General features: G+C 44.8%; 1 protein-coding gene across 2 annotated transcripts in view; it reads right to left on the reverse strand.

Moving 5' to 3' along the window:
- Nucleotides 1-10,822, reverse strand: part of LOC110521888 (ataxin-2-like protein) — an 86,853-nt gene extending 76,031 nt beyond the window's left edge. Inside the window, exons 1-5 of one of the 2 annotated variants that reach the window (XR_005040952.1) lie at nucleotides 10,667-10,822; nucleotides 7,221-9,395; nucleotides 5,758-5,859; nucleotides 5,253-5,344; nucleotides 4,964-5,046 (exon numbers count right to left, since the gene is read on the reverse strand). The gene's annotated coding sequence lies outside the window, so the exon portion shown is untranslated. Of the gene's footprint in view, nucleotides 1-4,963; nucleotides 5,047-5,252; nucleotides 5,345-5,757; nucleotides 5,860-7,220; nucleotides 9,396-10,479 lie in introns of both variants that reach the window. The other variant, XR_005040951.1, reaches the window with a different exon arrangement.
- Nucleotides 10,823-16,912: the final 6,090 nt, after the last annotated feature.

A 16,912-nucleotide genomic window follows, 5' to 3' on the forward strand; every position in this document is an offset into this window, starting at 1 on the left:
AAACAATGAAGACAATTGCATTTTATTGATGGCAATTTGAATGCACAGATATACTGTGACGAGATCCTGAGGCCCATTGTTGTGCCATTCATCCACCACCATCACCTCATGTTTCAGCATGATAATGCACGGCCCCATGTCACAGGCTCTGTACACAATTACAGAAAGATTAAAATTTCCCCTTTCTTCCATGACCTGCATACTCACCAGACATGTCACCCACTGAACATATTTGGGATGCTCTGGATTGATGTGTACGACAGCATGTTCCAGTTCCCTCCCATATCCAGCAACTTCGCACATCATTGAAGAGGAGTGGAACAACATTCCACAGGACACAATCAACAGTCTGATCAACTCTGCAAAGGAGATGTGTCTCGCTGCATGCGGCAAATGGTGGTCACACCAGATACTGACTGGTTTTCTGATCTGTGACCAACAGATCTGTATTCCCAGTCATGTGAAATCCATAGATTATGGCCTAATAAATTAATTTCAATTGACTGATTGCCTTATATGAACTGTAACTAAGTAAAATCTTTGAAATGGTTGCATTCATATTTTTGTTCAGTGTATTTAGGCATTGAATCAAACATTCCTAAATACAAATACATTTCAATAAATTGTGCAGGACCCTGCATAAAGCATACATCCACCCCCCCCCTTGGAATTCAACCACATACTGGAACCCTGGATAATTAGAGCTCCTGAACACAGTTCTGTTTGACAATCTAATACTGTAACACCAATGAAGTGGAAGAGGACAGAAAATCCCGAAAATGATCGTGATAGCAGCAGGGGCTGCTTGATGGTGGTGAGATGAGACACGCGGTAAGATGGCAGACAAAGAAAGAAAGAAAAAGTGGACTATCTCCTGAGTGAATATGGACTGGAGGATCTCCCAGAATGTTTGGAAGAGCTCGAGGAGGAAATTGAACGTGACAAGAGTGAAGATGAATTAACGGTGGTGACAGGTGCAGGGATGACTGCTGAGAAGAAAATTAAGTGTCGAAGGGAAGCAGCGCGGTGAGGAAGGTCGGCGTCAAGTCCATCAGAAACCCTTGTCCTCGAGGATGATAAGGATGATTCTGGCCCAGTGGGAGTGAGATTTTGTAGAGCGAATGGATCCTTGTATTTTGGCTGATCCGTATGTGGCGTCAGGTTGGGGACTGTTTAGTTGTTGAAGGTAACTCGGAGTGGACTCGTGATGATTTATTGCGTTTCCTCCGCCCAGAGGGAGTGGGCGCTCCGGATTAGCATTAAGTGTTGAGGAGGAGCAGTTGAAATTGAAGATCCCCCCCGGTGTCTAACGCCCGCCGTTTGGTGAGTGGTAGATCCAGTGGGGATCATCGAGCGTGGGGAAACGGAGAAGACATTGTCTGTCATGCTGAGTTTTGATGCAGAGTCTTGGCCAGATAAGGTCGTGGAAGGAAGTGTCAATTAACCCCATGAGAGCTTTTGTTCCCGAAAATACAACAGTGTTAAAGGTGTCAAGTCTATGGGCCATGTCGCAGCAGTGTGTCGGAGGGAGATGCCTAGATCTGAGAAGTGTGCAGGCGGGCATGAGACGAAGCAATGCGTGGTATCGGTGGAGAAAGTCATATGTGTTTTAAGTTGTGGGGGGGTGGTCATGAGGCTGGAGATCGGAGGTGTCCGGTGAGAGAACGGGAGATTCAGGTTGCCAGGGTTAGAGTAGTACAGAAAGTGTCATATGCTGAAGCAGTAACATAAGAAAAGGCAGATAAGAAACATTAAATGCAGCGCAACAAAACAAATGATTGCTGCCAAAACCAAAATGAGAATGCCGGCTGAACTCACAACCTGCGTTTCTCTCCACAGGCTACATCGGCAGCACCAAAAGGACAAGGCATCATACACATACTGTATTCAATAAATAAATGTGCATTTCGTAAACCCACAAACCGTTTCCATGTCTGGTTGTATCTGCATCTGATGGTCAGTCTCAGCGGATGGAGGGGAGAGAGAGAGCAGCAGAAGGTCCTCCTCTCACAGTCCCTCGATCTCTCCTTTTCCTCCGGTGAGACTGACCAGAGAGAGGGGGACACAGTCTGATGACCAACCCCGAGTCGCACCACATTATTTCTGCCTCATGCACAAATTCATGTTGTTCCTATGACCAGAGAAAGTTACATATTAGTCTGCATTTAGGATAGACACGACGAGCCGTTAATAATAAAAACGCAAGGCCCATCGATACACTTGGCTACTCATTCACTGCAGCTGCAGTGCTGGTTGTAGTGCGAGTGTAAGTAGGAAGAAGTGCGTTTGATGTTTTTTGTTAAGTGTTGAATTACACTGCTCCAAAAAATAAAGGGAACACGTCCCTAGGAGGGGTGCGTCACTTGAGTGGGTTGAGTCACTGATGTGATCTTCCTGTCTGGGTTGGCGCCCCCCCTTGGGTTGTGCCGTGGCGGAGATCTTTGTGGGCTATACTCGGCCTTGTCTCAGGATGGTAAGTTGGTGGTTGAAGATATCCCTCTAGTGGTGTGGGGGCTGTGTTTTGGAAAAGTGGGTGGGGTTATATCCTTCCTGTTTGGCCCTGTCCGCGGGTGCCCTCGGATGGGGCCACAGTGTCTCCTGACCCCTCCTGTCTCAGCCTCCAGTATTTATGCTGCAGTAGTTTATGTGTCGGGGGGCTAGGGTCAGTTTGTTATATCTGGAGTACTTCTCCTGTCCTATTCGGTGTCCTGTGTGAATTTTAGTGTGCTCTCTCTAATTCTCTCTTTCTCTCTTTCTTTCTCTCTCTCGGAGGACCTGAGCCCTAGGACCATGCCTCAGGACTACCTGACATGATGACTCCTTGCTGTCCCCAGTCCACCTGGCCGTGCTGCTGCTCCAGTTTCAACTGTTCTGCCTTATTATTATTTGATCATGCTGGTAATTTGAACATCTTGGCCATGTTCTGTTATAATCTCCACCCGGCACAGCCAGAAGAGGACTGGCCACCCCACATAGCCTGGTTCCTCTCTAGGTTTCTTCCTAGGTTTTGGCCTTTCTAGGGAGTTTTTCCTAGCCACCGTGCTTCTACACCTGCATTGCTTGCTGTTTGGGGTTTTAGGCTGGGTTTCTGTACAGCACTTTGAGATATCAGCTGATGTACGAAGGGCTATATAAATACATTTGATTTGATTTAAGAACACATTCTTATTTTCAATGACGGCCTAGGAACTAGGTTAACTGCCTCATTCAGGGGCAGAACGACATATTTTCACCTTTTTTATTTTACCATTATTTAACCAGGCAAGTCAGTTAAGAACAAATTCTTATTTTCAATGACGGCCTAGGAACAGTGGGTTAACTGCCTGTTCAGGGGCAGAACGACAGCTCGGGGGTTTGAACTTGCAACCTTCCGGTTCCTTGCAACCTTCCGGTTCCTAGTCCAACTCTCTAACCACTAGGCTACCCTGCCGCCCCACCTTGTCAGCTGGGGATCCAATCTTGCAACTTTACAGTTAACTAGTCCAACGCAATAACGACCTGCCTCTCTCTCGTTGCACTCCACAAGGAGACTAGTCCAACACTCTTACCACCTGATTACATTGCACTCCACGAGGAGACTGCCTGTTATGCGAATGCAGTAAGCCATGTTAATTTGCTAGCTAGCATTAAACTTATCTTATAAAAAACAATCAATCATAATCACTAGTTAACTACACATGGTTGATGATATTACTAGATATTATCTAGCGTGTCCTGCGTTGCATATAATCTGACAGAGCATACAAGCATACAAGTATCTAAGTATCTGACTGAGTGGTGGTAGGCAGAAACAGGCGCATAAACATTCATTCAAACAGCACTTTTGTGCGTTTTGCCAGCAGCTCTTCGCTGTTTATGACTTTAAGCCTTTCAACTCCCGAGATGAGGCTGGTGTAACCCGAAGTGAATTGGCTAGCTAGTTAGCGCGCGCTAATAGCGTTTCAAACGTCACTCGCTCTGAGCCTTCTAGTAGTTGTTCCCCTTGCTCTGCATGGGTAACGCTGCTTCGATGGTGGCTGTTGTCGTTGTGTTGCTGGTTCGAGCCCAGGGAGGAGCGAGGAGAGGGACGAAAGCTATACTGTTACACTGGCAATACTAAAGTGCCTATAAGAACATCTAATAGTCAAAGGTTAATGAAATACAAATCGTATAGAGAGAAATAGTCCTATAATTCCTATAACTACAACCTAAAACTTCTTACCTGGGAATATTGAAGACTCATGTTAAAAGGAACCACCAGCTTTCATATGTTCTCATGTTCTGAGCAAGGAACTGAAACGTTAGCTTTCTTACATAGCACATATTGCACTTTTACTTTCTTCTCCAACACTTTGTTTTTGCATTATTTAAACCAAATTGAACATGTTTCATTATTTACTTGAGGCTAAATTGATTTTATTGATGTATTATATTAAGTTACAATAAGTGTTCATTCAGTATTGTTGTAATTGTCATTATTACAATTATTATTATTTTTTTTTTTATAAATCAGCCGATTAATCGGTATCGGCTTTTTTGGTCCTCCAATAATCGGTATCTGTATTGAAAAATCATAATCGGTCGACCTCTATTTAGGATAGTATCAAACTTTATTGTGGGGCCGTGGAAGCTGCTGGCACGGGGATTTGAGCTATCCGATTGGCCAGCGCAGTAGGCACACTTGATTTAGCTCTACAGGTCTGCCGGGTAGGCAGAGTTTGTTCCTTCAGACAAACAAAATGGTTAAAAATGGGAACACTTTGCCTACCCAGCACACAGGGCAGCTGAATCAAGTGCATTACCACCAACAGCTCAAGGCAAAAAAAACAAATTAAAAAGAGGAGCGCAAAGAAATGTTCGGCGATCGACTAGGAATGCCTAGTTGACTACGACTGCGATTGACTGGTTGGTATATACTGGTCTAAGAGTAGTGGCTTGGGGAGGTGTCAAGGGGTCGATTTGGGATTTGGCATGCCCCACTCACCTTGAGAGAGGCGGTCACTGAATTCTGGCGTTCCACTAATGTCCATGGGTCCCCCACACACAGCTTCTTTGTCCTCCTGTTCACTGTAGAGTCAAGATACACAAAACTTGTTCTAGGTGGGATGTCGCTCCTACTTCTGTTGACCTCATCAATAGTTGACCGACAGTGAATACAAGAATATACACGGTCCCTCTTAACTCTCACTCACTCACCCCCCCCCCCCCCCCCCCCCCCCCCTAATCACTGACTTGAAAGAAAACTCATATTACTTAACACACAATTTGCTTACCTGATACATATACCGTTCCTGATGTCACTCAACCAGGCTCTCATCTGCACAGCATCTCGCGTCTCAATCACATACTGCACCTGTCCCTCCAACTGACAGAAAGAAAGATAGGGTTAGCGAGAGAGTGAGAATGGGGGCAACAGAGAGAGGGGGTGAGAGAGGGAGGGAGGTGAGAAAAAGAGGGCGAGAGAAAGAGGGGGGGTGAGAGACAGATAGGGTGAGAGAGAGGGGGTGAGAGAGAGACAGGGGGGGTGAGAGAGGGAGGGGGGTGAGAAAAAGAGAGGGTGAGAGAAAGAGAGAGAGGGGGTGAGAGAAAGAGAGGGGGAGTGAGAGAGAGGGGGGGGCGACAGAGGGGGGTGAGAGAAAGCACGCAAGCGAAATACAAGTCAGTCTACAGATGCAAGCTGAACAGGAGCTGACTACCTGAATTAAATGAACTGAGAGAACAAGAAAGGGGAATTGAAAAAAATAAGGAAATGAAAGGATGGACAGATCAGAGTGTTACCTGCAGGAGGAAGGTGTTCTCCTTGTCAGGCACCTCCAGGGCTGTGGTGCTCCTCACATCCACAATAGAGCAGCATGGGATAGTCAACCTGGGCTTGGAGGACTGAGAAACAGGGGGAAAGAGAAGAACATTGAATAAATAAGACACCATCTATGCGCTCAGAGAAATTGTGCAATTTTCACAATATGACAGATCATTAATTTCCAAGCATTACAAAGGAGCATGTTGACAGGTTGTCATGCCTTTCAGTGTTATATCAAGGATACACAATCTACCCTGATGCCTCCAACCCCCCACCCACTGGTGAGCCAGGCCCAGTCAATCAGAATGAGTTTTTCCCCAAAAAAAGGGCTTTATTATAGACAGATATACTCAGCATCACAACCGCAGGTGGTGGTCTGCGGTTGTGAGGCCGGTTGGACGTATTGCAAAATTCTCTAAAACGACGTTGAAGGCGACTTATGGTAGTGAAATTAACATTAATTCTCTGGCAACAGCTCTGGTGGACATTCCTGCAGTCAGCATGCCAATTGCACACACCCTCAAAACTTGAGACATCTGTGGCATTGTGTTGTGTGACAAAACTGCACATTTTAGAGTGGCCTTTTGTCTCTAGCACAAGGTTCACTTGTGTAATGATCATGCTGTTTAATCAGCTTCTTGATATGCCACAACCTGGTCAGGTGGATGGATTATCTTGGCAAAGGAGAAACGCTCACTAACAGGGATACAAACAAATTTGTGCACAAAATTTTGTGCTTATGGAACTTTCTGGTATCTTTTATGGACATGTTGAGTTTATATCTGTGTTAGGTTTTGCCACAATATATTGAAAAAGTGTTTTAATACCTCAATTACTAATCTACTCCCTTCCCTGAAAATCCCACCCCCAATAATTCCTTAACAGGTCTAAAAACCCTACCAATCCTGTGACTCTCACAAATATCCAGCTCCTCCCCTGACAATCCCACCCACAGTGATTGACAGGCTAAACTGTTAAGAATGTGGCCAGGATTTCAAATGACAATGAGGAACTTAAATCGAAAATGGGAGGAATAATATAGTTTTACCCAATAAGGATTTGAATGAAAATGTTGTTCTTTGTATGTTAAAAATAAGCATTGTTAAACTTCACAATAAGTTTTAATTTTTTTTGTCACAAATAATGCGATCACAATAATGTAGTACAATTACAAACATGAACTTTATCTTCCCCCAAAAATTCTCAATATGGCAGTGTTATCTGTTAGGGCATTAAACTGTCAACTTAAAAACAACAAACTGGAGTTTTGCATTTAAATTTCATCATTGATTATGTTCACGTAAAAACAATATAGCAAGCGTATTATTAATGTATCATTATCAAATATGATTTTTGGGGGGGCAGCTATATACACCGAGTATATCAAACATTAAGAACACCTTCCTAATATTGAGTTGCACAAGGCAGGTCTCACACTCACTTTAGGCGGGATGAAGAACTCCAGATAGTACTCCTCGCCCCGCTCCCCCTCCTTGTCCCTCTCCCTCAGGACCAGTCGGCACTTGTGCCAACGACCGCCCCTCCAGCCCACAGTGCCCCCGGGGACGAGAGGCTGCACTGCGGCTGTTTGAGCAGCATTAGCGGTGGACGAGGTGTTGTTTAAGCCGGTGCCAGCGTTGTTGTGTTCTTGTGTGCCGTGGTGCAGCAGGACAAAGGAAAAGCCAGGGAAACCACCGTGGCTCCCGGCAAACTCATCTGGCATGGAGGAGCTGACGCTGACTCCTCCCTCCCTCACCAGCCGGCCCGTCCTCAGGGTGGCGCTGCTGCTGCTGCTGGGGGGCAGGCCGGAGGAAGGCGACACCACGGCCGAAGTGGGCGCTGAGGAGAGAACGGGGGGTGGGGAGCGAGACAGACGCAACTTCTCCAGCCGGTGGCTCCACTTCTCCTTCTCTCCCCCCTCGCCATTGCTCCGCCGGCGGTCCCGCGCTTCCGACAACGAGAGGGAGGTGGCACTGCTGGAGGAAGACGGGGGCAGGGAGGAGGAGTGGGGGAGGGAGAGGGGAAGGGAGAGAGAGACAGGCATGGAGGAGGTGGGCGTAGGGGGCTGAGTACCAGAGTTCCTCTTGGAGGAAGAGCCGGTGGCAGCGTCTTGGACCCCCATTGTGTAGCTGTAGCTGGAGGGCAGCTGGGAGGAGCTCTGTGGGGAGTCGCTGGACGAGCTGCGCCAGTGCAGGATGCCCCGGACACTACCCCGCACGCTGCGCCCAACACTCCGCAGAGAGAAGCGCTTCTTCAGTTTGGTTTTGGACTGGCTTCCTGTCGAGGCCGGTGTGCCGTTACCCTTGGAGCGGGGAGGGGGTGTGTCAGAGCAAGGGGAGGCAGGCGCTTGGGGCATGTGGGAGGGGTCTTCATTGTCCAAGCAAACTTCCAGATCCGCCTCACCCTCATCTAGCTCCACCTCCTCCTCCATGACCGTTACGCCCGCCCAGCTATCCTCCTCTTCCTCGGCCGTTGTTTCTCCATTGCCCGGGCCGACGCCAGGGAAGTGTTTAACAGTAACTGGGGCACCCCTCTCTTCCCGCCCGCCATTGTTTCCTCCTCCCACTGAGGAGGAGCAGGAGGAGGATGAAGATGGGGGGAGGACCGTTGTGACAGCATAGGAATCTTGAAATTGGTCCCCACTTCGGGTTTCCAACACCAGCCGTGTGGAGGCAGGCTTGGGCAGGGCTCGCACCGGGTTGGCTGGGGCACAGGCGGGGTAGCAGGATCCCTCGGTGATGGGAGGGGGAGAGACCGCCTCCTCTTCCAGGGAGGTGGCGTCTAATTGGGGAGCCCAGCTCCCTGCCTCCATCCCGGGGGCTGTACCCGGCGCCCCTGCCACTCCCTCCAGTTCGCTCTGGAAATGTCGGACAAAGCGGTCAGTGAAGCGGCGACAGAAGGCGGCAGCAGAGTCGGGGGAGTAGTGCGGGTTCTCCAGGAGGAACGCCCGGAAGTGGCGGGCAAAGTCCCCGGCCGCCATGCGGGCATGCAGCTCACAGAACTCCGTCCAGCTCAGGCAGGGGGAGGGCGTGGGGGTGTCCGAGAGCGAGGAGGGGTGAGGCTGGGCCAAGGAAGGTGGCCGAGGGAACAGTGGCAACAGGGAGGGGGATGGAGGGGACGGGGAGGGTGACGGGGGCAGGGTAGAGGAGTTGGCTGCCCGCAGGCTAGGTGGGGTTAAAAGAGATCCGTTCATTCTACCAGGAGGGAGTGGAGGGGGGGCTGATTGGCCAATTAGCTGGCTGCTGATTGGTTTATCACTTAAGGTTGATTAATGAAATCTGCACAGCTCATCGGGGCTAATATACAAATGGGTGGGAATTCAAGTACCGTACTACACCAGGCATAGAGTAGATTCACCCCCATTTAAAACCTTCAGCTAAAAGACTACCATAACAGACTGATGAGCACAGACAGAGAAGAGGTAGAAATATAGGGTGTCTGTCTCTGTGCAACATGCTTTCATACATTTAAAAAGGTCTATGATAAAAGACTGGGAGGAAAAGGGGAGGAGTCAGGGAGGAGGTATAGGACAAAGGGGCAAGGTAAATTAGGTGAGGTTCACAAGTGGCCGTCCTGCTTACGGTCCACCACACATCCACAAGAACACAACTGCAGCCTGTGAAAACAATACAAGCACAATCAAATGGTGACATCACATTACCTGTTACATATGTTCTCCAGATCCATAACAAACTCTATTATGATCTACAATATCTAATCACTGTGTAACTAATACAAATACCCCTAGCACCGGTTGCCACCTCTAATTGTTGTCTGTTAGACTAGTGGTCACAACAGTTGTGTCAAGTGTCACTGATTTAAATTGAGTCGATGCTTTACATCCACAAAAACAACACATGTATTAGCAACCCGTTTGACTGACAGCCCATTCAATTGGTTAGCTAGAGATCTTCACATAACGGTACTTAGGTAGCTAGGTATGGTGAAAATCCACCAACTGATTTGTCAGTGTTCAGATAAGTAGCCGCGTAATCACTTTGACATATTGTAGCAAATCCAAAGATAGTGTGGCATAGCTAACTATCTATCTTGATGACGAAAAAAAAATACATTGCTGCTAGATTATTGTAGCTAGCTAGCTACACTACCTAGCTAGTTTGCAAACTGGCGCTGGATGTAAACAATCCAGATAGCCTGGTTGGTACTAACGTTACTGGCTAACGCAGTTAGCTGGAATTCACAAACCACTGTCGGCCTCGTCAGAAACTCGAGGCCAGTGCTTGATTGCTAAAATAACACAAAGGAGAGACAGTTCACTAACTAGATAGCTAATATTACAGAGTAATGATGGTGCGTGGGTATGGCAACATAACAGTGTGGTCATGTTAGCTTAGCTAACGTTAACTAGCAACAAAAGCCAGCACATCGCGTGATAAACAATCTAGTAAGCGTTACTGCGCTAGCTAGCTAACGTTCGCTAACTAGCGACCCACCACAGCTAGCTAGTAACGCCACCCATCTTCTGAACATAACCATGTTAGCTAACTAAATAAAAAAGCACAAGCTTGAAGCAGTTAGCTAACTAGCCAATATTCAACAATGAAGCTAAAATGTAAGCCTAGCTAGCGGTTTTAATTCAATAACAGCGGTTTAGCCAGCTAACCGTAGCTAGCTAGGCTATGGCTATTATCATTGAATAAGGGGTGCTAGCTAATTGAAGTAATGTTATGTTTACCCACTTGTACACGCGTGTCTTCAAAATAGTGACTTTAGTTAGCTAGTTAAATCGTAACTTGTGCCTCCCAGATGTGCTACTACAGCCGACAGGCGAATCGCTATAGGTACCGTCAATATGTGGCTAGCTATTATTATTAGCTAGCCAGCTATTAATAAAATAACTAATTTATCAATATTGCGTTGGCTTACATTACAATTCGTTCATATGTCCGCGATATAATTGTCGTTTTATAACAGTTGTGGCTAACACATGAATATTTCTGTGCTCCCTATCTCTCGCGATATAGTGGGAGAGAGAGGATGGGCAGCGGGAGGTGAAAGTAGACTAGCCAGGAGGAGTTGCAATAGTCTGTTTGCATTCAGAGTCCCTGGATGGTGGGGAAATGGAGGGGTTACTAAAAACATTTCGAAATTCATTAAATGAGTGTTGGTCTCATACTGAACTACCACGCTATCTATTTTTTTTTATTCATAATTTGCATGAATTTTTACAACATGTTTACAACAAGCCTATATAATTGCATATCATTTCAAATGTTTTTGTACTACTTGCATCGTACTAACTTGCATTGTTCCCCCTTTATGCTGCTGCTGCTGCTGCTACTCTCTGTTATTATCTATTTATCTAGGCATACGTTTAATAACTCTACCCACATGTACATATTACCTCAATTACCTCGACTAACCGGTGCCCCCCGCACATTTACGCTGTACCGGTACCCCCTGTATATAGCCTCACTATTGTTATTGTACTGCTGCTCTTTAATGATTTGTTACTTTTATTTCTTCATTTTTACTTAAAAACACAGTGTTGGTTAAGGGCTTGTAAGTAAGCATTTCACTGTAAGGTATACTGCACCTGTTGTATTTGGTGCATGTAACAAATAAAATTTGATTTGAATTCAAATATATCCTTAAAGAGATTGGTAAATTATTTATTTCAAACTAGCTGAATAGATCCATGATTACTGTAGACTATAGTAGGCCTACATGCAGCATTTCTGTGTCAGTGGCCACAGCCTACTGCTGTGCTTGGTGTTGGTGTTGTCTTTATAGCTTGCTTTCAGTGTTGTGTTGTTTATACACAGTGTGTTCTTACTGTCAATTTTTATCTCAATATCAAATCCTTTCTGCGTAACAGTTAAGTTTCTTACTGTGATTGTTTTCCAATAGTTTTCCAAGTTTTCTAAAATAGAGGAATGCACTACAATAGAATAGCATTGAATAGACTAAAATAGAATAGAGAATGATTAGCAGGTGTGTTCATAATTTCTCTTTCATAAAAAAAAATGTATACTGGAAATCTTAAATACTCTCGCTTTGATTGATTGTGATGATTGATTTGATGATTGTGGACTACAGGAAAAGGAGGACCGAGCACGCCCCCATTCTCATCGACGGGGCTTTAGTGGAGCAGGATGAGAGCTTCAAGTTCCTTGGTGTCCACATCAACAACAAACTATCATGGTCCAAACACACCAAGACAGTCGCGAAGAGGGCACGACAATGCCTTTTCCCCCTCAGGAGACTGAAAAGATATGCCATGGGTCCTCAGATCCTCAAAAAGTTATACAGCTGCACCACTGAGAGCACGACTGGTTGCATCACCGCCTGGTATGACAACTGATCGGCCTCCGACCGCAAGGCACTACAGAGTGTAGTACGTACGGCCCAGTACATCACTGGGGCCAAGACTCCTAACATCCAGTACCTCTATACCAGGCAGTGTCAGAGGAAGGCCCTAAAAATTGTCAAAGACTCCAGCCACCCTAGTCATAGACTGTTCTCTCTGCTACTGCACGGCAAAGGGTACCGGAGTGCCAAGTCTAGGTCCAAAAGGCTTCTTAACAGCTTCCATCCCCAAGCCATAAGACCCCTGAACAGCTAATAAAATGGCTGCCCAGACATTGTCCTCCCACCCACTCTTTATGCTCCTGCTACTATCTGTTTATTATCTATGCATAGTCACTTTAACTCTATGTAACAGGGTTGGTTATGTTTCCACTTGCCTCTAAATAAATGTGTATTTAATGTTCAAGCATTGTTATTGGTTGGTTCAATTCCGATGACAATAAGGCATGTTGTTATTGGCCCCGCTTGCAGATGGGGGAGATCGCGAATGTCAGGTCTCCCCAGTATGAACATGTGATACAAGTGGTAGGTCACGTTCTGAATACTGTATTCTATTTTTCTATTTTACAATGTGTACAAGTTTGCTGTACATTGCTGATTTATACATGTGTGGGTACATGGGACCTGTTAGGGATTGAAGGGCTTTCTGGGGTGTTCTTTGGTATATGATTGCTGTATATAAGTGCGTTAGGTAGTATGCACCGATGTAATGGTCACATTAGACCACTGCTAACACAGTTGATTTAATGCTACAGATTTTACAATTGACAGCCATCAACATCATTAAGCCCTGCACAACTAACGTGCTGCTTCCTATTTAACTACAGATAATAAATAACGCTCAACTGGGACCACTGGCTGGGGTGATTTCTTTGAACCAATTTAACTACAGATAATAAATAACGTTCAACTGGGACCACTGACTGGGGTCATTTCTTTGAACCTATTTAACTACAGATAATAAATAACGTTCAACTGGGACCACTGGCTGGGGTGATTTCTTTGAACCAATTTAACTACAGATAATAAATAACGTTCAACTGGGACCACTGGCTGGGGTCATTTCTTTGAACAAAACTCAATGCAAGGAGAGTATCGTTAATATCTGTTACACTGGTACCGTGACCAAGATTCTTGTCTTTGCTGGACATCACTTGGAGAAGTAAGGTGGTTGCTGATGAACACCGGAGGCCTAACGCATGGAACGCCGTTTGGGTCATAAACCAATCTCTTTAATGCTATGTGTGTAAAGTAAGCAGGTGCAGGCACTAAATTAACGCGTTCACGGATTAAGTTAACGTCTCCATGCACTAAATTAAAACCTGCATGCATCAAATAAGCCCGTGCAGCTGCTTGCAGGCAGTCCAACATGTGCTAAATAAGCAGTCCTGCACACATCAAATGAATGCCGACAGCTGCTAACTACACCTACACAAGCTAACTTAACGCATTCTTTAATATGCACATTTTACCAGCCAATTTCCCAAGCTCCTCCTTTCAACCAGATTTCATTAAATCGGTGTACAGTCAGTTTGATGCAACAACACCACAATTGAAGAGGACGAGAAGAACCTTAGTTATCCGCTGCAAACAGACTCTAAATGGCGGCACTCGGGTTCTGCTCTCCGGAAATCCTGGATTTGATGCCCTTCAGTCCACATTAACAAGGTTGATTAGTTTTAAATACTATTATTACTTAATCATAAAGTTGATCTGTGTATGCCAACACAGCTATGTTGGAGGCTCAGACACTGAGACAGCAGTGCAAGTAACTTAAGCCTATGTGTCACTAATATTGTAAGTCTGATTAGGCCAAGGGAGTATTTTATATGTAGGTAATATATGTAGTATATATATTTTTTGTTTTAATGAATCTTGGTATTTAAATGGCTAAATGAGTTACTAATTAGCTTGCTAACATTCCTTAGCCGCACACTCTGGCCATAGCCGCAGTGAACGGCGTCATCTTGTAATATTTTTACAGCCCTGCTAGCTACATAAAAGTGACTTATTGTCGAGGAGTACGGACGTCAAACATGATTTTGTATTTTTAGGCAAATCAACAACTGAAGATCTAAAACTTCAGGCAGGCTGGCTGGCTAGCTATAATTTCAATGCTACCTAGCCCTAGCAGCGCTAGCTCGCGATTAGCATGAAAACATATACAAAGCACATTTGACTGAGGACAACCCTGTAAAAATGTTGCTAATATCTACAACATACCAGCTTTCAAACAGCACAGATAATACTTTTGAATACCCTTTGAAATATTAATACTTCATCTAAGTCTAATGAACAACTTCAGACATAAACCAGGAACGTTAACGTGAGTACTATGGCACTGTTTGAACAGGAACCGCAGTCCCATCCAATCTCTAATTTCACAAAACTGTCGTCTTGCAGAATGGAAACCATGCAGAGGAGCCTTGAGTGGGCTAGGGGGAGGCTGATAAATGTCACTGCAGCAGACAACCTAGTTGATCAAGTATCTCAGTTCATTCAGGAGATTCGTACGTCTAGCTGGCATGCACAACAAGCATTGTAGTGGGTGTGGTTGGGCATACTGTTGATTTTCTTTTGCTCACTCTTTAGTCTCCTGCTGCCCATTCTATTCGTTCTTGGTCAACATTTCTATTCATGTCTTGGCTTTAAAATCCAATATTATAAAAACATTACTTGGTCACAATTTGTGACAGTTACTATAATTTAAAAGTGTTTTTGGAATGAGGAGGGTGGGCTGTGTCACAATACATTAAGTAGCCTAAACACAGTGTTGTATTACTGTTACAGCCAGTTCTGGTTACCGGGCTCCTCGGACTTGGAGTGGAGCACCTTGTTATGCCATCACTCAAGAGCAACTGAGGTTTCTGATGAGTTACACTTGTACACCAACAAAGACACTTTTGTTTATGGCAAAATGTATGACTTGAGTAAGACATTTGATTTTTGTATGTTATGTAATGTCCTTAATTTACTGTTTGCCTTCTGTGTAACAGCACTCTATAATGGCATATACAAGCAGGTGGACCGCATTATTGCTGTCTGTCTGGTACATGGGGGTGTAGAGCCACAATTCTTTTCAGAGAGGCTATACAGGCAAGTGTGTGCCCTACAACCTCCTATGCCAGAACTGAAAGAAATTGCGGAATATGACTTCAGAGAGAAGTTGGAGAAGGTAAGTAACTTTATACTGTCATGGATGTAATGTTACTGTTAATTTGCACTAAGTTTGAAAAAATACTAGGGTTGTAGTTGCTTATGAATACCTTTCCACATGGATTTGGTTTCCTTTTGTTGACAGTCTATCTTTTTTAAGGGTAGTGATAATTAGTTTATTGTTTTGCTAATTTGTCCCAAAACACTGTTATTGAACTATCTAAGATCCAGTTAGCACAAACTGTTGAATCGGCACAAGAAGAGGTCATGGAGGCCTCCGAACAACTGATCATGTTGGGTTAGGTGCGATACGTTCGTACATTGGAGGAGAGTGATGCCCTGGTGGAGTCAGCCACAAAGTTCTACTTAGAAAGCAGGCTACGGGATGCTCTTGAGCAGTGAGTTTCCATATATCTAAGGAATCTCCTAAGTTTTGTTAAATTCTTTAGGGCAAATTAATTTTTTTACTTTATAGATTCAAATAGGGTCTTGAGTGTCTGTCTCCTGCCTTACATGAAACCTCTTCAGATAGGTTTTCATCTACGCTGAGAAGCCTCTTTTGGCCAAAGACAGCTTCTCTCTTCAAAGCAGAGCGCTCCCCACCTGGTACCAATCAAAGAGCAATCGAGAGCAGAGTCATGTGTTTCTGGAAGGACTGGCCGCTGGAGGTGGAAGGTTAGATGTAAAACCATGATCATTGAAGTAACATGGCCCTTATCAGTAAAACATCACCTAATCGCTCTCACAACTGTGGGACAGCATTTTATAGACTTATTCTTTCATGGGCCCCCTAAGAATGTAATAGATAAATTAAATCCCAAACTACTTTCACTTAAGAGTATCGTGTTCTCCAATAAGTGTTACTTAGGGACTTTAATGCCCCCCCCCCCCCCCTCCCTTTTTTCAGGGGGAACACATACCCTTTAACCCTGGAGAAGGTTTTCATTTTCACTTCGGGGGCTTCAGCATTCCTAAGCTGGGATTTCCAGTGGAGCCACAGCTACAGTTCTCTCTGCTACCGCACGGCAAGCGGTACCGGAGCTCCAAGTCTAGGTCCAAGAGGCTTCTAAACAGATTCTACCCCAAGCCATAAGACTACTGAACATCTAATCAAATGGCTACCCAGACTTATTTGCTGCTACTCTGTTATTATCTGTGCATAGTCACTTTAATATCTCTACCTATATGTATATATTACCTCGACTAACCGGTGCCCCTGCACATTGACTCTATACCAGTACCCCCTGTATATAGCCTCACTATTGTTATTTTACTGCTGTTCTTTAATTATTTGTTACTTTAGGTATTTTTTTAAACTGCATTGTTGGTTAAGGGCTTGTAAATAAGCATTTTACTGTAATGTGTACTGCACCTGTTGTATTCGGTGCATGTGACAAATACAATTTGATTTGATTTAAAGGGAATTCATTTAAGGGGAATTATCCTAAAAGTTTATTGCATGACTACCTAGTAAGTCAGGAATACTGCAGCCAACGTTAATTGGTGATGTGTCCCAAAATGGTTGGTATTATGAAAGTTTCCGACAGGATTGTCCATCAGCAACAAACAAAAAAGTTGTGTCGTGAAAGTTTTCTAAAACGTTACAACCAACCAGAGTCAATTGGACACAGTAATACATAATGCAGC

The sequence above is a fragment of the Oncorhynchus mykiss genome, chromosome 30, assembly GCF_013265735.2.
Source record: "Oncorhynchus mykiss isolate Arlee chromosome 30, USDA_OmykA_1.1, whole genome shotgun sequence".
NCBI lineage: Eukaryota > Metazoa > Chordata > Actinopteri > Salmoniformes > Salmonidae > Oncorhynchus > Oncorhynchus mykiss.